Source organism: Ursus americanus, chromosome 14 (genome assembly GCF_024610735.1).
Source record: "Ursus americanus isolate L20-20 chromosome 14, mUrsAme1.1.p, whole genome shotgun sequence".
Taxonomy (NCBI): domain Eukaryota; kingdom Metazoa; phylum Chordata; class Mammalia; order Carnivora; family Ursidae; genus Ursus; species Ursus americanus.
Window position 1 is genome coordinate 8,620,297 of NC_142140.1, and position 23,191 is coordinate 8,643,487.

General features: G+C 40.7%; 1 protein-coding gene across 2 annotated transcripts in view; it reads left to right on the top strand.

The window, feature by feature from the left end:
* Position 1: 1 nt before the first annotated feature.
* The window catches only part of SRGAP3 (SLIT-ROBO Rho GTPase activating protein 3), a 332,469-nt gene continuing 309,279 nt past the window's right edge, over positions 2 to 23,191 (top strand). The window contains exons 1-3 of one of the 2 annotated variants that reach the window (XM_045808138.2): positions 2 to 299; positions 7,608 to 7,703; positions 7,797 to 7,928. The gene's annotated coding sequence lies outside the window, so the exon portion shown is untranslated. The remainder of the gene's footprint in view (positions 300 to 7,607; positions 7,704 to 7,796; positions 7,929 to 23,191) is intronic. The other variant, XM_087866833.1, reaches the window with a different exon arrangement.

Below are 23,191 nucleotides of genomic sequence, written 5' to 3' on the forward strand. Positions count from 1 at the left end.
AGAGGCTCAGAGAAGGGGAAGGGCGGCAGCGAAAGGTCGTGGAGAGAGAAACATGCGCATGAAGGACTGTGCGCGGTGGCGCCGCATGTGGGGCAGTCGGCTGTTGCAGTTGAGGCGAGCGTCCTCGACAAGCTGAATCCAGAGAGTCCGGGATCTCGTGGCCTGTCATCATAGTAACTAACCTTTATAGCGTGTTTAGCCGTACCAAGCACTGAGTAAGCACTTCACACGCGTCATTTCATTTTTTCCAACAGCTCTTTGAAGTGGCACGGACTATCCCAGTTTTAAAGTCGGAAAAAGTGAGTCTCAAAGAGGTTACATATGTACCTTGCCCAGAATTTCAGGCGCAGCATTTTAAAAGCAGAACTGTGTTTTGAATCCGAATAGTGTGACTCCAGAATGCTTCCTCATCACGTCTGACCCAGTGTTTTTGAAACTAGTCCCTGAGTTACATATTTCCTTCACTACTTTTGTCCAGTTGCACTCTTGATTACTCAATATTTTCTTTAAATATATATATTTAAATATTTATTTATTAGAGACAGAGTGGGGGGAGGGGCAGACTGAGAGGAGGAGAGAATCTGAAGCAGATTCCACCCTCTGCCTGGAGCCTGTGGAGGAGCTGGATCTCACACCGTGAGATGGTGACCTGAGCCTAAATCAAGAGTGCTGCTTAAGGACTGTGCCACCCAGGTGTCCCTAAAAATGCTTTCAACTTATTTTAGAAAAGAAACTTGTGCACCTCAACAACAAAATAACCCAATTTTAAAATGGGCTCTAGCTTGACTATTTCTCCAAATAAGATACACTTATGGTCAATAGTCACATGAAAAGATGCTCAACATCATTAGGGAAATACAAATTAAAACCAAAATGAGGGACATCTGGGTGGCGCAGTCGGTTAAGCGTCTGCCTTAGGCTTGGGTCATGATCCCGGTGTCCTGGGATGGAGTCCCACGGTGGGCTCCCTGCTCAGTGGGGAACCTGCTCCTCCCTCTCTCTTGTGCTCTGTTTTGCTCTCTCTGAAATAAATAAATAAAATCTTTAAAAAAAATGTAATACTTATTTTGGTGGCTAAATTTTTTTTTTAAATGGAGAGTTATAAGTTCCACTAAGTATATAGAGCAATGGAACACTTATAGGTTGCTGGTGGGAATGCAAAATGATACAGCCACTTTGGAAAACAGTTTTGCCTTTCCTCAAAAAGTTAAACAGAATTACCACGTGACCCAGCAATTCTACTCCTAGGTATATATCCAAGAGAACTGAAAAACAAATGTTAAAACAAGAAAACTTGGACATGATGTGCCTAAAGCATTATTTGTAATAGCCCCAAAGTGGAAACAACTCAAATATTCATCAGCTGATGAACAGATAAAAAATATGATTTATGTATCCATACAGTGGAATATTATTCAGTCATAAAAGGGAATGAAGTACTGTCCTGATTCATGCTACGAAATGATAAACGTTGAAAACATTATGCTAAGTGTGAAAAAAACAGTGCCGAAAGACCATATTTTGATTCCCTTAGTCTGAAATTTCAGCATAAGCAAATATAAAGAGACAGAAAGATTAGTGTTTGTTTAGGGCTAGAAAGAGTGAGGACATTGGGGGTGATAGCCAAAGGGTATGGGTTTTTTTAGGGGGGGAAATGAGAATGTTCTGGAATTATATAGTAATGATGGTTGTACAACATTGTGAATATACTAAGAAACTGAATTGTACAGTTTTAAAATGGTGAATTTTATGTGAATTTTATCTCAAAGGAAACTTTGGTCTCATGGGAAACTCATCTGTAGTTTCCTCTAATGCAAAACTATACTTACAGAGTTGTTGCAAGATTTAAATGAGATTAACATGTTACCAGTCTCATAGTTGAAGTAGACAATGCCCCTAAGATTAATACAATGAAAACAAAACAAGGTTATTAAAACCCTGGCCAGATACTGTTCCCTACAAAAGGCTCTTAATAGGCTTTAAATGTAAGGCCCATTCTCTATTCTTTAAAAGTATAAATTATCAAGTATTAGAGACAAACTAGCACTATATGAGGCTTTCTTGACCTAATGAGAGGGATTAAAACATCGAAAAGATTCTCTCTACCTGATTCAGTGTTATTTAATGCATACCTTTGTACTATCTAAAATCATTTCTGGGGCACGGGGTGGCTCAGTTGGATAAGCGTCCGACTCTTGATTTCAGCTCAGGTCATGATCACAGAGTCTTGAGATCAAGCCTGGTGGTGGGCTTCTCACTCAGTGGGGAGTCTGTTTGGGATTCTCTCTCTCCCTCTCCTCCCTCTGCTCCTCCCCCTGCTCTCTCTATCCCTCTAAAAAATAAATAAATAGGTCTTAAAAATAAAATAAAATCATTTCTCATAAACAGATCTCACACTTGGGAGAACATTGATCTAAGACATTATCTGCCTGCAGTATCTTGGTAGGTGTCATTAAAGTGATGGAATTTACTGAGCATCTATTATGTGTCAGGCATTCTTGTAGGCACTAGGGTTACAGCAGTGAAAAATTATTCTAGAGCTTACTTCTAATGGAAAATAGAGACAGTACAGGGAACATGTAACATTCCTGAGATGATAAGTATAATGGAGAAAAACTAAGAAAGCTGGGGGAATGGAGAGTGCTGGAGAGAAGGAGGAGAATGCTTATTTTATATCAGTTGGTTAGGAAAGGCCTCTTTGATAAGGTGACAAAGCAGAGCCTGAGGGAAATGAGAGAGCAAGACATTTGGGTATCTGTGAGAAGAGCATTCCAGGCAGAAAGCAGGAATATGCAAAGGGTCTAGGAAGATCCAGGAGGCCAGTGTGGCTGGGGAGGAGTGAATGAGGGGAAGAGAGAGGATTAGATGGGGTGGGTGCATCATATAGGCCAGTGTTTTACAAATTATCACACATTCAAAAAGGGTCACTCTGGCTGCTGAATGGGCAAGGATGGAAGCAGTTACCAGGCTATTTCAGTGGTCCTAATGAGAAATACAGACAGCTCAAACTAGGATCTTAGGGTTGTGTGTGGTGAGAATTGTCCAATTCTGGTGTATTTTGAAGGATGACCTGTCATTGCTGATGGATTGGATGTGGTTTTGAAAAGAAGGTAAAGAACAGGAAGTTTGGGGGATGCATGCTAAAGAACTCCTGCTAAAATGCTATGAAAAAAGTAAAAATGGACACATTTGCTCTTTAAAGTTCTGGTTCTGGTTTATTGCAAAGAATAATGGTATTTTGGCTTATGTCAGAGAAACCCTGGTATCTGCTGTAAAAATACTGACTAAAGTGGATCCTTGCTCCAAGATGCTAGTTTTGGATAAGGGACATATACATGTGGAAATAGAAGCTTCTAATTTTTTTCTGACAGTAGTGTGATATTAAACTAAAGTGACCTCTATGTAAATAGGCAAATGATTAAATTTGATAATTTCCATCAGATATAGTGACACAAATTAGGAATTCAGTGTTAGCTGTTCCCATGAACCCAGATATGTATTTTACCCTAATTGCTGTCTATTCTTGCCTATTCTTTTTTTTTTTTAAGATTTATTTATTTATTTGAGAGAGAGAGAGACAGAGCACAAGCAGGGGGAGGGGCAGAGGGAGAGGGACAAGCAGACACCCTGCTGAGCAGGGAGCCTGATGTAGGGCTCCATGGAGTGGGGGGGGGGGGGTGCTGTGGGATCATGACCTGAGCCGAAGGCAGATGCTTAACTGAGCGACCAGGCGCCGCATATTCTTGCTTATTCTTAAGACTAAAACAAAGTGACGGTTAGAAAGTCAAATAGTACAGTCACTCCCCAGCCCAGCCCCTTCCTTTGCTCTTTTACAGAAGCAAGAATTATTAACTACTTCTTCCTTTAGTTCACATGGTGACTTCCTCCATGTCGCTAAATAACCTGCTTGTAGTGCTGTTTCTTGCATTTTCAATTTTGGTCATTATCTACAGACTCTGTTAGGGTACTTGAGGCTTAACCTATTATTATTCCCACCATCCTACTTCCCCCTTCCCTTCTCTTCACATTAAAGTTACAACCCAATTATATGGGGTGCCTGGCTGGCTCAGTCAGAAGAGCATGCAGCTCTTGATCTTGGGGTTGTGAGTTCAAGCCCCATGTTGGGTGTAGAGATTACTTTAAATAAATAAATAAATGTAAAATTACAACCTAATATAGGTTGTTCCCCTATGTTGAATTTACTGGGTAAATTTAAGTAATATGTTAAACATCTTTTTGTTCTATCAACTATAGACAGAATCTTTTGATCCCCCATACTGTAAGATGTCGGTTTTGTCAGCACTCCTGGCCTTTCTCTACCTGTTCTTCTGTCTTTGCACTTCCCAATCTAGTTTGTTAAATGAGGATTCCATTTGGCAGGTTGGATTCCTGTGGGGATGTAATTGAAAAAAGGGAGGTCCCTACACCTGCTTATCACTCAATAAACTACTGAAATTCCATCTTTTGGGACCTCACTGGTAAATGAGTGATGTGTCTGCAATCCTATTAACAAAATGATAGCCTGGGAGTCCATGAACTCTTAACCCAACAGACCTTTGGCCTGTTGGGTGTTAACAACCAGAGGGGAAAACAATCAGCTTTGGCCTAAACAAGCTGAGGTTTATTTACTTTTCCCATGCCCTTTCAAACCAAAGGCTGTAAAACTGCTTTAGTAATATAACTCCTGTGAGAACTCTCTGATGGAATTAGTGACATCACAGTGAATTTTCAAGAGAATGTACATGAAATTTATTGTTTACCTTGAACTTCATATGGGTAAGTTAGTTCATTTAAAAGCAAGTAATTCACTTTGAAAGGAACTGTGTCTTGACTGTAATTGAGATTATAAGGGTTGGGGGCAGAGAGATGGTAATGAGCTGGGAAGCAAAATACTGCTGCCACCTAGTGGTTACTCATTCTGAAACACAGCAGTTCTTTCAAAGCGCAGACAACAGAAAAGGAACTGAACATAGGAAACACCCAGCAAAGGTCCTGAACCAGAGAAACTTCCATTTCCTCCTCCCTTGTTAGAAAAAGATGTTAGTGAGCCTTTTGCAAATGGTCAGAGGCAAAACAGGGTATTAAGGGGATTAGGCTGTGAGAGGCTCCTCCTTTTGTGTAATCAGAAGAATTAACAGAGCACTGACAAAGGCAAACTGTCGTAGGTCAACATGGACAGCCACCAGATCTCTAACATGAAGTGGCAGCTCCAAAAGGAAGTAGGAGGTGCAACAAATGAACAGAGAGGGACCACAGTGGGGCAGGCCCCCTCAGTACTGGTCACTGCTGCAGCAGCATGGGTCCAGAGGCAAAGCAGAGTCAGAAGCAAGACCAGCAGGGAGAAAGATGATCAAGTCACAGAGACTTGGGATCACTGGTCAGCAACAGCTCTGGAGACTGTGGTCTTGAGACTGCAGTACTGCCTGATTTAGAGTAAACTACTCAGGGCACTCAGGGACTATTTCATAATAGTCCTGTGGGGGTAGATATTGTTACCAGCCCTATTCTACAGATGATGAACTTGAGGCTAAGTCACTAGCCCGAAGTCACAGAACTAATGAGAATTAGAACCAAGACTTGAACGAAAGCAGTTTGACCCCAGAGTCTGGGTGCTTAACTACAATGATTCCTGCTTCCCTCAGGGAGAGGGAACAAGGGATTTAACTCCTCTAACTCTACTGAATGTTATATTGAGGGATGGTTGCGATTTAGAACTCTAAAGGTGGTTTGGATCTGGTCCTAGTTCTGTCACCTACTTGCAGGAGGATATTTAACTTTTCAGGAGCTAAGTTTCCTTACTTGTAAAATAGGGACATAAAGGAGACTATTTCATAAGTTGCTCTGAAGCTTCATTGAGTTAATACACAGTTTCTGGCATGTGGCGAATAAGATAGCTTGCCTACAAAGATGATTGCCAACAATTTTCATCATTGTAAGTACTACTACTCTTCTCAACAAGAAGTGGAATCTGTTTCCCTTCCTTTAGAATCTGGGCTGAGCTTGTGACTTGCTTTGACCAGTGGAATGTGGCAGGTGTGTTATTGGCTAGTTCTAAGCCTAAGTCTTAAAAGGCCTGTCTTGCTCTCTTGGATCATCTGTGCCACTAGGTAAGGAAGCCCAGCCTAAACTCTTGTATGGTAAGGGACCACATAGAGAAGGAGGCACCAGGGAGCCAGTGTCCCACCTGAGCCCACCATATGAATGTGACCACATAAATGTACCAAGTGAGATCAGAACTGACCTGCTAACCTGCAGAATTATGAGAAATAAATCATTGTTGGGGCGCCTGGGTGGCTCAGTCGGTTAAGCATCTGACTTCGGCTCAGGTCATGATCTCAGATCCTGGGATCAAGCCCCTCATCGGGCTCCCTGCTCAGCAGGGAGACTGCTTGTCCCTCTCCCTCTGCCCCTCCCCCTGCTTGTGCACTCTCTCAAATAAATAAATAAATAAATAAATAAATAAATAAAATCTTTTAAAAAATTAAAGGAATTGTTGTTAAACTACTAAGTTTTGGCATAGTTTGTGATGCAGCAAATAGAAAGTCCTCAGTAAATGGTATCTGTTAGTATTATAATTGGTGCTCCTGAGAGATTCAGCCAAATATCTGGCCCATCTTTTCTTAGGTCACTGATTTTTCTCCTCTTTCACTGGAATAGGCTTAGAGAAACAAGAGATATATGTGCAGATGAACACTGCTTATTACAAATATGTCTTATCTTTTTATTAAACCAGAAGATTGCTGGATATCCACTCAGAGAGCCTTTGTTAGCATTTCAAATTGCTGTATACATTTGAGATAATATAGAAGCATATTTCTTCACACATTTACAATTCAGACTTTTCACTAGATTGGTTATGCTGAGACCTACCAAAGCCTTTGTGTTGGAGGATTTGAGGCACAAACAGAGACTTATCCTTTTAATCCAGCATCTCAAAGCCCTGAGGATGATTCTTTAACTTTCATCTCCTTTTACTCTCCTTCCCTAAATACTCTCTTTTTCTGTTTGTACATATCCTTTGCCTTCTTACGATGACTTTCCTACCTCTTTTCCTTATTGTGACAATTAAATAAGATCTTCCCTACCAAAATATAAGCTCTGAGAAGGGGGAAATTTTTATCCATTTTGTTCTTTACAGAACATTCTTTACTTAGAACAATGCCTGGCACACAGAGGCATGCAATGAATGTGTACTGAATGAATTAAATAATGCATGTAAAAGCCCCGAAAACAGGGTCTGGCATGGAGTAGATGATGCTCAATGCATATAACCTATGACAGTTCGGTATTGCTATAAATGCAATCATTCATATTCAGTTTTTAAAATGTTTTATTATTTTTAGTCTTTCTCTTTTTTCTTTCCATGTTGTCCCTTTCTTCTTGTCTTTCTTTTTCTGTCATTGCATCTTCTCTCCTTACTTGTGGCCTGCCTGGGACCCTCATAGATGTTGTTTTGCCTTCACTCAGAGGATGTGCAGAGAAAAGGTTTTAGAATTTTGTCTTGGGTGAAATAGAATTATTTGTGATTCATAGCTGACCTTGTATTGCACATAAAATTCTGCTATTGAGGTGAGCCTAATTTTGGTGTTACTAAATATTTTAACCAGGGGCCTCGATTATGGAAAAGAGCAAGATTTTTCAGTAATAGCCGAACGAATGCCTGTATGTATCTCTGACGGTGTGGGTGTTCCTAGCACGTGTTGGTGAGTAACTGTGCTACTCTTGGCAATAGCAATGTGACAAGAATGAAATAGAACTGATTTAGCTAATTTTTTCTTCTTCTTTTTCTCCACAAGGGAATGGAAATGAACGACCACATAGTGGATCAGTCCTTTCTCAGGTCGGTAACATTACGGGATCCCCATTGAAATGCAAGCTGGACTGGCGGAAATCAGATTCCCATATTCTCTCATAAGCTGTTAATCAAGGTAAATCCCATGCATTTTAAAATCATGACTTCCCAGGGCTATATGAGAAAATAAAAAAACTCTGGACGTATAACCAGTGCCGATTATAGAGCTGTCTGCGTTACCGAGGAGAGTCTGTCTTATAGGAAGCTCTCTCTCCTCTTTCCTGCTGGTCTTTCAGATTCAAATCAGGAGTTTCACAAATCTGCAGGTCGGTGGCTGGGTGGCTTGGGCGAGTACAAAACAGTATTGATGCAGTTCTCAACACAGCCTTGTTTAGGTTTCCACTATGCTAGTAGGTAGCTCAGACTTCTTGGCCCTGCTAATGTTTAATCGAATCCTGTTATATATTCAGATAACATGTATTTCTGCATATATTCTTCTGTCACATAAGACCAGTGTTTTACAAACAGAACTGGGAGGAGAATAGGTGAGTCTGTGAGCCTCCTGTCACCCTCTCTCAAACCTCCTTCAGCCACTCTATTTTTCTTTCTTTCCTTCAAACATTTGATTATTGTATAGACAATAAGTTACCAGGCCTCTTTACTAGCTAACCAACTTAGTAAACCAACCTAGAGTCAGGGTAGAGAGATTTTGAGGCATTCAGACCATCAACTCTCAAACATGCTAACTTAATTGGTACATGAGACCCCACAATGCACTGAACCCATCCATTCTACTTGTAATGGGAAAATAATTTGATGATAAAGAAATTATAGAGGAGCAAAATGGCAACCCAGAACAGCAGTGTCATAATGTTTATGCCTGAACAAAATGATCAAAAAAAGAAGGACAATGATATTCAAGTTGTGAAATAACACATACAAGAAGTGCTGTATTCGAAACTCAAGGCACTACAGAGTCCCCCCCATGCCCCAAAACAAAAAAGCGTCTTTCTTGGAAACTGTGGAAATTACAGCAGTCTATGTTGTCACATGTGCAACAGGAAATTTATATCATTGTCAACTTCTCTGTGGCAGCTAAAGTTTTCAGTAATTGGCAGTATGGCACGTTGGTTTTCTTTTTTCTTTCTGGTGAATATAAAACTTTAATCCCTCTTAATAATTAACAAAGGAAGTTATTAAGTACTTAGTCATATGTAAAAATGAAAGTCCCTGGCTTTGCATGGCATTTAGTCTAAGAGTTACAGAAAGAACTTGCATACTTTGATCTCTTTTCATGGTTCATCAGGAAGACTCCATGAGGCCACAACCATATCTGGAAACATGCTGGCCTAAATGACTATGACAGCCTTACTTCTGGGCCTTCTCTGGTCGTATGTTCTTGAACCTGTAAATTCTTCCAAGTCTTTGAGTAACAATCTAGTTTCTAGATTAAAATGATCATTCTACTGGCAGAAGTATAATAAATGGATAAAACCTTTCCAGAGAGTATTTGGCAACAGGTTCAAAGTCTTAAAGTATGCATTACCCATTCACCTAGCAATTCCACTCCTAAAGAAATAATTATGAGTACGAACAAAGATGCATGTATGAAGGTGATTATTATAGCATATTTTAAAATATTTCTTATGTTAGGGAATTGTTCACAACACTAGTTTTTATTTTATTTATTTGTATAATACTTTTTATTTTTTTAAGGTTTTATTTATTTGAGAAAGAGCGTGCATGAGCATGAGATGGTGGTGGGGGTTGGGTAGTGGAGGGCAGAAGGAGAAGGAGAAGCCGACTGTGTGCTAAGTAGGGAGCCTGACATGGGACTCAATCCCCGGAGCCTGAGATCATGACCTGAGCCGAAGGCAGACACTTAACCAACTGAGCCACCCAAGCGCCCCTACAACACTAATTTTTAAATACAGGGCATAGAAAGTATATATGATATAATCCTTTTCATCTAAAGATGTATGTCTATTCATAGAATAGGACTGGAAGTACATATCAATAGCATTAATAGTCATGATCTTTTTGTACTATTACAGACTTTTCTCAAATGTCTACAATAAACATGTATTACTTCTGTAATGAGAAGAAAAGGTGTTTAAGTATACTTGAAACACAAAAGATCGTTTTGGCCGCAGTGGTTAGAAGAATATGAATGGGGACAATTGGATGAGGGGTTACTGCAGTGGTTCACATAAAAGTCAATGCAAGTAAGAACCAGGGATATGGCAGTGGGATAGAGAAGGAAAGAGAAGGAAAAGCTGATTGGAGACATATTCAGTAGTCCTATGAGAACTGTAAACACATACCATACATTCAAGTCAGTAATAAAATTGATCTTTTAAAAGAGTCACCATGATTCATCCATATCCTTATAGTACCTTCAAATATGCATTTATTTTTTCTTTTGTAGTTTCTTTTTTTAATAATATTTTTTTATTATATTATGTTAGTCACCATGCAGTACATTCCTAGTTTTTGATGTAAAGTTCCGTGATTTATTACTTGTGTATAACACCCAGTGCACCATGCAATACGTGCCCTCCTTAATACCCATCACCAGCCTATTCCATTCCCCCAGCCCTCTCCCCTCTGAAGCCCTCAGTTTGTTTCCCAGAGTCCATAGTCTCTCATGGTTCATTCCCCCTTCTGTTTATCCCCCCTTTCTTCTTCCCTTTCTTCTCCTACCGATCTTCCTACTTCTTATGTTCCATAAATGAGTGAAACCATATGATAATTGTCTTTCTCTGCTTGACTTATTTCACTTAGCATTATCTCCTCCAGTCCCATCCATGTTGCAGCAAATGTTGAGAAATCGTTCTTTTTGATGGCTAATATTCCATTGTATATATGGACCACATATTCTTAATCCAGTCATCTGTTGAAGGGCATCTCGGCTCCTTCCACGATTTAGCTATTGTGGACAATGCTGCTGTGAACATTGGGGTGCGTATGGCCCTTCTCTTCATTACATCTATATCTTTGGGGTAAATACCCAGTAGTGCAATTGCTGGATCACAGGGTAGCTCAATTTTGAACTTTTTAAGGGACCTCCACACTGTTTTCCAAAGTGGCTGTACCAGCTTGCATTCCCACCAACAATGTAGGAGGGATCCCCTTTCTCTACATCCTCTCCAACATTTGTTGTTTCCTGCCTTGTCAATTTTTGCCATTCTAACTGGCGTAAGGTGGTATCTCAATGTGGTTTTGATTTGAATTTCCCTGATGGCTAATGATTTTGAACATTTTTTTCATGTGTCTGTTAGCCATTTGTATGTCTTCATTGGAAAAGTGTCTGTTCATATTCAAATATGCATTTAAAGAAACTCAGAGCCAACTCTGATTTAGTTTCCTAGGTTTTAGTTTCCTGGCTTGTTCAGCTGAGTTAATGAGGGTCTAGCTGACAAAAAAAGAGAGTGTAAGAGGAGGACTGGACTGTGGAGGGAGAGAATAAATTCAATTTTGGACATGTGGAATTTGAAGGGTTTGTGAGATGTCTGCTGAGCTGTGGTGCATGAGTTTGAAGCTCAGGTAGATCAGTAGATACAGAATTAGAGATGATCAGTATATGTGCGATTGTTAAAACTGGGTGGTTGTTAAGGTTGCCTGGAGAGTGTCCAGTGAGAAAAGGGGTGAACAGGGAGCCCTGTGGAACCTTTACAGTTCAGGGCAGGATGGAGAGGAAGTCACTGAGAAGTGGTGAGGAGGCCAGACCATAATAGGCTAATCCAGAAGCCAGGCAAGGACGACCAGTTGTACAAGTTCAAGGTTGTGTTCATTTTGGCTTACTATCAAATCTGCAACCTAGCACTGCAACAGGCACAGGAAATGAGACTCTGGGTTTCTTCTGCTCTCGTGGAGTTGTGACCAAAGTGCAGGGGTCAGCCCATCTCCTCTCAAGTCTGTCTGCCACTCCCTGCTCTGTGGGCTGGGGAATGGGCCCCACAGCCTTCAAGGGTCTAGGTATTCCCGCTTCAGGCAATTCTGTGCTGTGCCATAGGCATGTCCTTGTGTGTTCTCTCTTCTTACTGCCTCCTCGCCTACACCTGCCTTGGCCAGGGCATACCAAAAGTAGCCAGAGGGGTTCAGAGGGAAAAGAAAGTTAGGGGAGGAGAGAATTTCAACAACGGAGTTATCAACAATATCAGATGCCAGAGAAGTCAAGTAACATAAGTGCTAAAAAGTTCCCAATTGAAAGTTGGTGATTTAAAGGCTATTTGTAGCCATACATGTAGGGTACCACCAAATTCCCATGAGAGTCATTTTCATTCCCACAAAATATAATCAAGATATTTTAGTTATGGTATTTTGTTATGGCAACCTGAGCTGACTAAGACGTTCACCCCACCAGACTCCTTCATTCATGGTGATTTATTCTTAGTGACCTTATTGTCTTTTCTCCTCCTCCTCCTCCTTCTTCAGATTTTATTATTTATTTATTTAGAGAATCAGTGGGGGGAGGGGCAAAGGGAGAGGGAAAGAGAGAATCTCAAGCAAACTGGACTAAGTGTGGAGCCCAGTTCAGGGCTTGATCTCACAACCCTGACATTACGACCTGAATCGAAATCAAGTCAACACTTAACTGACTGAGCCACCCAGGTGCCCCCTATTGTCTTTTCTAACAGTCCATCCCTTTAAGGAGCTCCCATCATACAGGGTTGGAGTATATACCTATTGTGGGCTGTGTTCAGGGTCTCTTACATACGCCTCTTTTGTCCCACGCACATCAAGGAATGTGGCAGGTTTCCAGTTTCATTGTCCTCAGACCTTCCCAATAGGTGAGAAAACTATCAGATGTTGGTCCTCCCAGAGCATGTGATGGACTTCTAGATGACCCAGATCTATCAGGGTCATTGCTGACTCATGGAATGCTCAGTTACCCTTAAGTGGCAGAATAAAAGAAACACATTTAAGTGGGGGGAAGTGAAGGTCCTTAGCACAGAAATTATAATTACTGGGTTTTCTTTTTTTAAAATTTATTTATTTGAGAGAGAGGGAGAGAGAACAAGTGTACTGAGGGGCAGAGGGAGAGAGAGAATCCTGAAGCAGACTCCCTGCTGAGCACAGAACTGGAAGTGGGCTTGATCCCAGGACCCTGAGATCACGACCTGAGCTGAAACCAAGAGCTGGCCACTCAACTAACTCAGCCACCCAGGGGCTCCTAATTATTGGGTTTTCTAAAGCAAGGTATATGTTGGAGTCAACAATGCTTAGACTCTTCTGGAAGAGCTGAGGCAGCTTCAGTCTTGTATCTGTTGGGCCAGCTTCATTTGGGGCCCTAAACCAAAGCAATATAAATATCCATATCTTTTTATGTCTGTCATTGCTTATTTGGTTTTCCATCTGTCCTGCTCTGAAGCAGGAGGGGGAAGAGAAGACAGGAAAATCGTGAGCTCTTTAGAGGAATAGTGCCAGATATTAAATCTATAAACAAAATAGATTGAAGCAGAAAGAATGAGTCAGAGATGAAGGAAGCATGAAAGCAGCATCACACTGGGAAAATGTCACCTGAAAGTGCGGACTGAATGTTCCTGGCATATCTGTGATTGGTCCTTTAAGTCCCATCAGCACAATTCGGTTCCTGAACTGCTTGTGCCTCACTGCCCTGTTGAGTGCATTTTCATTGTTTCCTCATATCGAGCCCTTAGATTCATTTATAGGATGCAAGCTGATGACCCATGGTGAGATCATCCTTTGCTCTGGTGATAATGATCCTGTCACACCAGGTTCCTGTTTCGTTGGAGCGTGAATGGAGTTGTGCTGATTGATGGGGACCAAGCTGGAATGAAATAAGGATTTTACTGGAGGGTCCCTTAGTCTTCCTGTACAATGCTCAGAGAGTACTTAAAACTAGGAGTCACCTGAGTGCCCTGCCTTCTCAGGGTTAGTCTGCAATGAAAGTTACAAATGGGCAGCCCTGGGTCAGATGTATTTTATTTTGTTCACCCGGGGTTTGGAGTTAATTGCCAACATTTAAAAATAGGAATATTTCACATCCAGGTTTCCTACTCTTTAAAATGGGAATATCTAGAAGGTTGGATCTGTATTCCTTCCTGAAATCCATTGGCTAATGCTGCGTACGCTGCCTTTTAGTGGGGACAGAAGCCGTCGAGATTTCCATGGTCCTCCCTGCTGCACACATTTATGTTGGCCACCATAGGCACTTAAGTTTGTGTTCTGTGGTCTATGCGAAGGATGGGTAGGGGAGGAAAAACCTTTTTTCTCTACCTTCGTAGTGTCACTGGCTCAGGAGTCAAACTGATAATAAACAGATTAACAAGAAAAAAACCAGTTTTAATTATACAGGTACACAAGGGAGTTTGACAAAGAATTAAAACTCAAGGAGGTGTCCAGGTAATTGAGGCTTATATACCATCTTAGGCTAGACAAAGGAAAAGGGGATTTTGGATTTCTGGATGGGGAGGCAAGTTATGGGAAGGCAAGAGGAGGAAACAAAAGATAAAGATGGGATGTCTTGTTATGCAGATAGGAGTCTCACAGGTGATAAAAGTTGTCTTTCTTCCTGGTACAGCATAACTTTACAAGTGAAATTTCCTTTCTAAATGTAAATTTCCTATACAAAAGGGGAAATTTATACTCTCATTTTTTAAGCATTTTAGAGGGAAGCAGTAAAGATGTCTTTAGCTCAAAATAATCCATATGCCAAAGAGATATATTTTGGGATTACATATCCTGGTACCTCTGAGAAGGAAACTAGCATTTATCGAGTTACCTTTGTGTATGAACCATTGTATCTTGTAGTTTACACGTGTGATCTCATTTGATTATCCTCACAGTAAAGTAAGGTTTCAGCTTCAGTGCTATAGGGACCATGTCTGTGACATGCCATCCCAAATATGGCACTTCGGCATATTGAGTATTTTATTTTATATTATTATTATTTTTAAGGTTTATTTATTTTTTAGTAATTTCTATACCCAACATGGGGCTCAAACCCAAGACCCTGATATCAAGAATCACACACTTCACTGAGCCAGCCAGGTGTCCCTGTTATATTGAATACTTAATTTACTTCTTTATAAAATAAATTTCCGGTTTTGTTTTTTTGTTTTTCCCTGGGTGGGGGGGAAGGGGTGGAGGGAGAGGGAGAGAGAATCTTAAGCAGGCTCCACACCCAGCACGGAGCCTGAGGTGGGGCTTGATCTCATGACCCTGAGATCATGACCTGAGCCAAGATCAAGAGTCAGACACTTAACCAACTGAGCCGCTCAGGTGCCCCCATATTGAATATTTTAAATTGAAGGAATTTGAGAACACAGAAAAAGCAGGAAGGTCATTCTGACCTCTGCCTATCCTTCTTCTCTAAAACAAATCATAAGATCTTTGTGTGAGAGGTGCCCTTCCTATTCCTGGAGGAAGGGAGCATCTTTTTTTTTTTTTGGAAAGGAGCATCCTTATCTCTAAAGATTAAAGACAAAGGGACGCTGAGAAGAATGCTAACAAACAGGCCTTGCTAAGTTTCCTTCATTCTCCCTAATCTGTCATATTCTTCCACCTCTGTCTGCTCTTCATCAAACCTAGCATAAACATACTCAATTCTTTTTTTTTTTTTTGCGTCTTCATTTCCTTAGGAAGGCTCCTTGTGTCATGTAAAACTTATATAAATTTGTATACTTTTTTCTCTGTTAATAAGTTTTTGTCAGTTTAATTTTCAGACCCAGCCAGGTACCCTAAGAGGGGTGAGAAAAACTTTTTCCTCTCCTATACTTGTTTCTTTCACCACTGGGAGAGTCCCAGCACTTAGTATAGTCAAAACTGTGGTAGGAACTCCAAAGTATTCATTGGATGAGTGAATGTGCACATGAGTTATTTTTATATCAGTTTTGTAGATGAGAAAATGAAGGCCCTATGCATTTAAGTAACTCTCTTAGAATCATATGGCTGGTAGAGGTTACAGGTGGAATTCAGATATGAGATGGTGTGACTCAGGTCCAGTGTGAAGGAAAAGGGAAAAGACCATGGGTCATTTCAGGGCCAGGTACACAGTAGGCATGTTATAAGCACTTCCTGAATTGGTTGACACTGCTTCAATGTATGTTCGTGAGTACAAGCAACCAGAAGATTACAAGTGTGGTCTTTATTTTATGAAATTTGTTTAAAACCTACTGGTATCTGGGTGCCTTGGGCCTGGGGATTTCATAACAGGCTCTGTAGTAGAAGGTACTATTGGCATGTAGCAAGAAGGGCATAATGTTTCTGTTCACAGTTGACTTGTGCTCCATAAATGCGATGAAATTCCAAAGCTAATCCTCCTTGCATATCTAAAGAGCTTCCTCCAGGGCTTATTTTCTTAAACTACCTGGTGATGGTGCTTAGTTACCACTCCAGAGCCCAGAGCTGTGCTCAGGAATGAATATAATTCAATGCTCCTTTGTGAGGCTAATATTAGGAGGACCTGAAACTGGCTTAGGAAGCCTGTTGTTCAAAATGAAGCCCTTTTCAAAGAGAATGGATTGGCCTGGCTGAGGAAAATGGGGAAGTGGGTAAGAGGGTAGCCTTGTGGCTTAGTTTCCAGCTCTGTGCTGATGATTCCCAAATTGATTTATAATTTTTTTCCAAATTGATTTATAATTTTAGTATCTCTCATACAGGTCTCATAATTCCAGAAACTGCTAGATATTTCTTATAGACTGCTGTCTACCATGACTCAAAACCTAACATATGGGAAACTGAACATACAAAAACAAAACAAAACAAAAAAACCCCTGAACATACCACATTTGTGCCCATGAACCAGTCTTTCCTTCCAACTTTTCCATCAGTGGCTCTTTATTCTTTTACTTCCCTAACTCCAAACTTTGGAGTTCTCTACTACTCTTTTCTATTTATAATTCATATATGCAGATACTTTCCCATAAAAGGTCTTATTTCCTTCCTCCTCCCCCTCCATCATTCCCACCCAAGCGCAAGCCTCTGTCTATCCTCATATTTTGATTGCTAAAGTAGCTTCCTTGCTAAAGTAGCTTCTCTGCCTCCAGGCTCTCTTTCCTTTTATATCACTGCATACTACAGCCAAATTTATCTTACTAAAATCCTGTTTTCATGTCCCTTTTCAGGTTCCAAATCTATATTATCTTCTCATGGCTTGGACTAGCTTTTCCCAAAGTTTGTTATGTGAAGCTTTCGTTCCATAGGAAATTAATAGGCTTTAAGTGAAAAACAGATTCTGTGATCAAGTGTCAGAGAAATGCTAGGTTGACAAAGTTATAAACCATTTCTTTCCTTCAGGATGATTCATAGCTTTCATATGTTAATATGCCTTAGAATGCAGTGTTTTCTGAGACGTGTTTTCACAGACCCTTTTTTTGTAGCGTGTTTCGTTGGTCTAGGTCTACACGCACCACATTTTGGAAACACTGGTCCACAGATACAAGTCCATACTCTCTGTGATGGTTAATTTTACGTGTTAATTTGATTGGGCCATGGAATTGTTAACCTTCAAACTCAAACAGGCAGTTATTTTACCAAAAAATAAATAGCAAAGAATTGTAATCAGGGACAAGCAATTTACATCAAAATCATAGGCAAGTCTGCTGAACAAAGGAGAGGAAGGCTCTTTTACAGAGGAAGTTGGGAGTGCTATTATAAACGAAGAGTCCATTAGGGTGAACTGGACACTGGAAGTATAGTGGCTTTTCATTGGCTGGGCTGTTGCCAGGGGAGGAGGAGAGCCTTTCTTCCTGCTGCTGGGATGGTAAAGGAGTGTCCACTTGCAATGTCTCTCTCTTCCTGTTAGGTCTGCAACTGACACAGAATGATAGGGTGTGAGAGCTCCCCCTGCTGGCCTTCCCACCCCAGTCTAGTGAGGTTTCCCTTTATTACTTTTCATAGGGTGCCCAGATATTTGGTTAACCATTATTCTGAATATTTCTGTAAGGGTGTTTTTGGATGTGATTAACACTTAAATCCATAGATTGAGTAAAGCAGATTGCCCTCCTTAATGTGGGTGGGCATCATCCAATCAGGTGAAGATCTGAATAGAACAAAAAGTCTCATCCTTCTGTGAGTAAGAGAATTTCTCCTACCCGACTGCCTTCAAACTGGGACATCAACTTTTTCCTGTCTTCAGACTCAAACTGAAACTTTAGCTTTTTCTGGGTCTGAAGCCTGCCAGCCTTCAGACTGCAACTGCACTCTTCTCCTGGGTCTCTAGCTTCTGACTTACCCTGCAGATTTGGGAATTCTCAGCTTCCAAATCACATGAGCCAATTCCTTATATCTCTTCATATAGCTACACATTCTATTAGTTCTGTTTCTCTGGAGATCCCTGACTAATACACTCCCATCTTTTTCTCCAAGTCTATTTAAGATCAGACTTCTGTTACACCTGTTTATCTCTTTCCATTTCCCAGCACATACCTCTGCTCCAGGTAAGCTGGTCTTCTCATTATTTCTACATGCCCCTTGCAGAATTCACCTCCAACCTTTGTCCAAACTGTTTCTTTTGCTTAGATATTTTTGCAAATATCTCCTTTTTCCTATTTGTTCACGTTCTAGTTCTACTCAACTCTCTCTTTCTCTCTCTCCTCCTTCCTTCTCCTCTTTTCTTTTCTTTCCTTTTTCTTTCCTTTCCTTTCCTTTCCTTTCCTTTCCTTTCCTTTCCTTTCCTTTCCTTTCCTTTCCTTTCCTTTCCTTTCCCTTCTGAAAATAAATTTCCCAAAGACAAGTCCTGCAAAGCATTGTGCTCTGTGGAAAGTGACTGGAATGCTAATCTGCTAGAAATTCAAGGAAGGAAGACCTGGAGGAAGTTCCCATTATGAGTAGATTAAAAAAAAAAAAAAAAAGTGAGACTCTTTCCCAGTCTTCTAATTCCCCAGTGCTTTCCCCCAGAGACATCTACAGTTACCAGTTTCTTTTCTCTCCGGTTTCAAGGCCCAATTCCCATGATCGCAAATTAGAGCCACCTTCAGAGCACTAACAGACTCTTGAAGGCCAGGCTGCACCTCAGACCTTTGCATCAAAACCTCTGGGGGTGGGACCCAGGCATCAGTATTTTGTAAAGTTCTCCTGACTCCAGTACACAGGAAGGACTGAGAACTAGTGTAAAGTCACCTTCTCCTTCCTCTCCTTCCTCTTCCTCTTCTTCCTCCTTCTTCTCTTCCTCCTCTTCTTCTTCAAGTTTTAAAAAATATTTAAGTGATCTCTGTACCCATTATGGGGCTCAAACTCACAACCCCAAGATCAAGAGTCACATGCTCTTCCAACTGAGCCAGCCAAGTGCCCCAGGGTGAAGTCTTGATCGGAAGGCACTGAGCCCATGGCCGTCTTGGTATGTGCCACACAGTCTGGCTTGTTGTTATCTCATCTTATTAAAAATGGGAGCCTGTGACTTGCTTGGTGGTGCTCAAGGAGGAGAATTTCTCTAGTTCTGAAAGTCAGTCTGTATATCCCTCCTACCCTTTCTCCTCTCAGGTATGTATGGAAAGCATTAGTTTGCTCTAGTAAGCATGAGACTCACCTGGAGCCACCACTCCTAGAATGTCTGAATCAGTAGGTCTGGTAGGGGCAAGAATCTGCATTTCTAACAGATTCTCAGGTGATGCTGACCCTGTTAATCTGTGCACCGCATCTTGAGAACCATTGACCAAGAGATCCAGGACTAAGGAAGAGAGCACAGGTGGGCCTGATATAGCCCCTTGGGCCTGAGGAAAACCTAATAGATTGGACATAGAAGTGAAGGCTGGCTAAAAACACTACTTAACAGGAAGTTTCCCAATTGGGGGCCTAAACTCAAAATCCAATCCATAGATATGTTTTGTAGGGTCATACAATGTTTCCTGTTAATAAAAATTGTTAATACTTAAAAATCAGGGATTTATACATACACACACCACACACACACACACACACGGACAAATATTTCAATTTTTCAGGAACAATAGGTTGGCAGCAAGGGGCCCAATTTTCTATGTGACAACAATCAACTTTAACCAACAGGGGAGTAGCTGCTTTGCTCTTCCAAATGAACCTAGCTCCCAGCTAACCTTGCATCGGAATATTAACCATATGAGTGAGCCCAGTCAAAACAGCAGCAGAAAAGGTACCCATCGAATCCATAAAATAGTGAAAAATAATATACTGTTGGTTTAAGCCACTAAGTTGTAGGATGATTTGTTATATAGCAATATCTAACTGATAGAACAATTGGCAGAATTCCCACAGGCCTGCTTCACTCAGTTATGTTACCTTCTAGGCCCCTATAGGCAAGTGAGTTTCCAGCCTGGGCCTTACCCTGCAGAGCACTAATACAGACTTGTAAGCCTTTTATACATCCATTATCCCAACAACCTCACAAAGGTCAGCTTGTATTAAAATCCATTTTGCAGATTAGGAAACAGGACTAGCAAGCTAAGAGACATCCGTACAGACACATAGTTACAGTAGGGTGAGAATCCATCACTTTGCACTTCTATTTCAGTGCTTTCCCCCTTTCCTATCTGGGCAATTGGCTGTTAGTTTCTCTAGGCCAGTAGACCTGACAGCCACCAAAACCAAACTCTGTAAGTTAACAGGGCATGATGTTTTCAAGAAGGGGAACCTTCTAGGTAATCTTTAGTTATTGAGAATGTTGTCTGTGAGGGTTTAATATAATGACCACTACATAGAAGGATCTTAAGAGAGATGCTTGTTAATATATACTCTATTTCTGTAGGATCCTTTGATGCCCTTTTCCTTCCTTCCCTACTCATCAGACTCCTAGCTGGAGAATTTCATCTCTCCTCTAAGATCTGGTACATATTCTATATCTCTGTTACAGCCCATAATCAGACTATATTATATTTTTGATGTGTCTCTCGACTCCCTCAGATGTTGGGTGCTTTCATTTTGGGGATTATGGATTTCCTTTTTATTTTCACAGGACCTGGCCCAAGATAGCCACTGAATAAATGCTGATCAAATGGAAATGAAATTTAATTGCAGAGTTGAAAGATACATTCAATCATAGTCCAGTTTTACTTCTATAATAATCATTTTGCAAAAGCAAGGATTATTAATATTGTTATACTCATATTAAAAATAAAGAAACAGAATTTCAGTATACTAAGAATTTCTTTCCAATTGGTGATACTCAGGTGATATTTGTTGTTTTCCATCAGACAGTTGACTGTTACTCTTTACTTTTCTTTATAATTTTTCTTTATAAAGTTTTCTTCTTGGGGTGCCTGGGCAGCTCAGTCAGTTAAGCGTTCAGCTCTTGATTTCGGCTTAGGTCATGATCTCAGGGTCCTGAGATCGAGCCCCGTGTTGGGCTCTGTGCTCACACAGAGTCTCTTTGAGATACTCTCTTTCCCCTCCCTTTGTCTCTCCCCCTGCTCGTGCGCTCGCGCTCTCTCTCTCTAAATAAAAAAATAAAATCTTTAAAAAAGAAAGTTTTCTCCTTGATGGCAGACCTAAGCCTTACTTAGATCTCTATCCCTAGTATGGGGTGTGACAGGTGGTAGACATTCAGTAATTGTTGACTTGAATTTAATTTCTACTTCTATGTTAGAAGCTATGTCTGGTACCACTCTAAGGAAATCTTTGGAAGAGCCATTTAAAATTTGCTTATGATTAAGTCCTACTTTTCACTCAGTTTTAATATTAACCAAACATAGTCTCACTCTTTTTTTTTTTTTTTTTAATCACAGATTGAATGCCTGGAGAGAGACAGAGACAGACAGACACCCCCCTCCCCCGCCCCCCCCAGACAGACTGACTTGTATCTTTGAGAAAAGAAGGACATGGAAAATTGCAGGGTAACCAGACCCTGTCTGAGAGAGAATTCTTTCTTTGTGCTAACACCAGAGAAATGCAGGGCTGTCATGTGAGGAGCAGTTATACTCTTTGTGTATCAGGTAAGGCAGAAAAGAGAAGACTAAGGTTTAAGGAAGGGGGGAATTAGAAGGGGCCAAGTGATTGAAATCAACAAAGGGACTGCCAAGAAATATGAGAAACGAAGAGGAAGGAAAGACTGAGAGGGCGTTCTGTCAGTAGCATTTAAAAGAGAGCAAGGAATGCAAAGTGACCCGCTGTGAAGGAGCCACAAGATACCATCTGTATTCTTTTCCCTGTGAGGCACTTTCTTCTGAACAGGATTGTCATCATCAAACTCCAGACAGCACTGCACTATTTTGTTGGTGATTTTGCTTTTAAAATGTAGACTATAATTTTAAGAGTTGAATTAATCTGCAACAACATTCTGGTATTTTGTAAAATGAAAATATGCCAAGTCATCCTGTCAAGAGTGGTGATAATCAAGAAGTTAGGGTACTTTTTTCCTATTATCATGGTTGCTGATTTTGACAGGGAGTTACCCACATGCAAGGAACATTTCTTGGTGTTAGCAGTGGGTTCCATATCATGTTTTGATCTAATATGATTTTCTGGTCTAGAGCCATTTGTGTTTGAATGAAAATGATGGCTGTAGTAGCAATTTTTCATATTCTTGCAGCAAGTTCCTTTTGCTCACAAATCTGTTATTATCGAAGAAGCATTTAGTTGTAGGTAAATGACCCTTACCTTCTGTCTTTAATTGAAACTCAGCCTGCCACAGTTAATATGTTTCATGACTCACTAAATCTTGGAAGGAAAACCTAATGTGCTGTAAAAGCAAAGAAAAAAAATTAATTGGTTTCAGCATACATTTTCCTATGCGACTGAGCCAGCTGTCCCTAAAGTGGAGTGCATATGAGTAGCTGGATGTATGCATGTATGCTTCTATGGTTGTATTCCATGGCTTTTCACGTAGAAGGAGCTCTCTTGATATTGTTTTTTATGTAATCTTCCTCACTTTCTTACTAGTATCTGTTCACTTGCATAGTTAGTTCTGTTTTGAGAAGAAGAAACCTTTGGTCTATATGGAAAGGAGTCTGAGATCTGTAGTCACTGTCTGGGCCTGGACTGTGGGCATGATCTCTATATTAGGAGAAGAGGTGCAGGAGAACCTCACTAAAAGGGTTTTTACCACTTTGTGTTAGTATGTCTTTGTAGCATTGACCCAGCCCAGAGACCTCAACAACTTGAGAGAGAGGAATTCAAGTTGTATCAGTTAGCTATTGCTACATAACTAGTCACTCCACAACTTAGAGTCTTGAACCAACAATAATATGTCACTCTGAACTGTTTTGTGGGTTTGCTGGGTAGTTTTTCTGCTGCTCATTTTGCTTGGGTTTACTCATGTGGTTGCATTCATTTTTAAGATTAGCTGGGGTATGGACTCAATTGCATTGAGGTTGGGCCTGTCTATGTGATATTTCATTTTGGGCTTCATACCACGGTGGTCTTGGGGTTCCAAGAGTATGAAGGTGGAAGCTGGAACACCTCTGGAACCTACACTGTATCACTTCCACCATATTCCATCAGCCAAGAATTCAGAAATTCTGA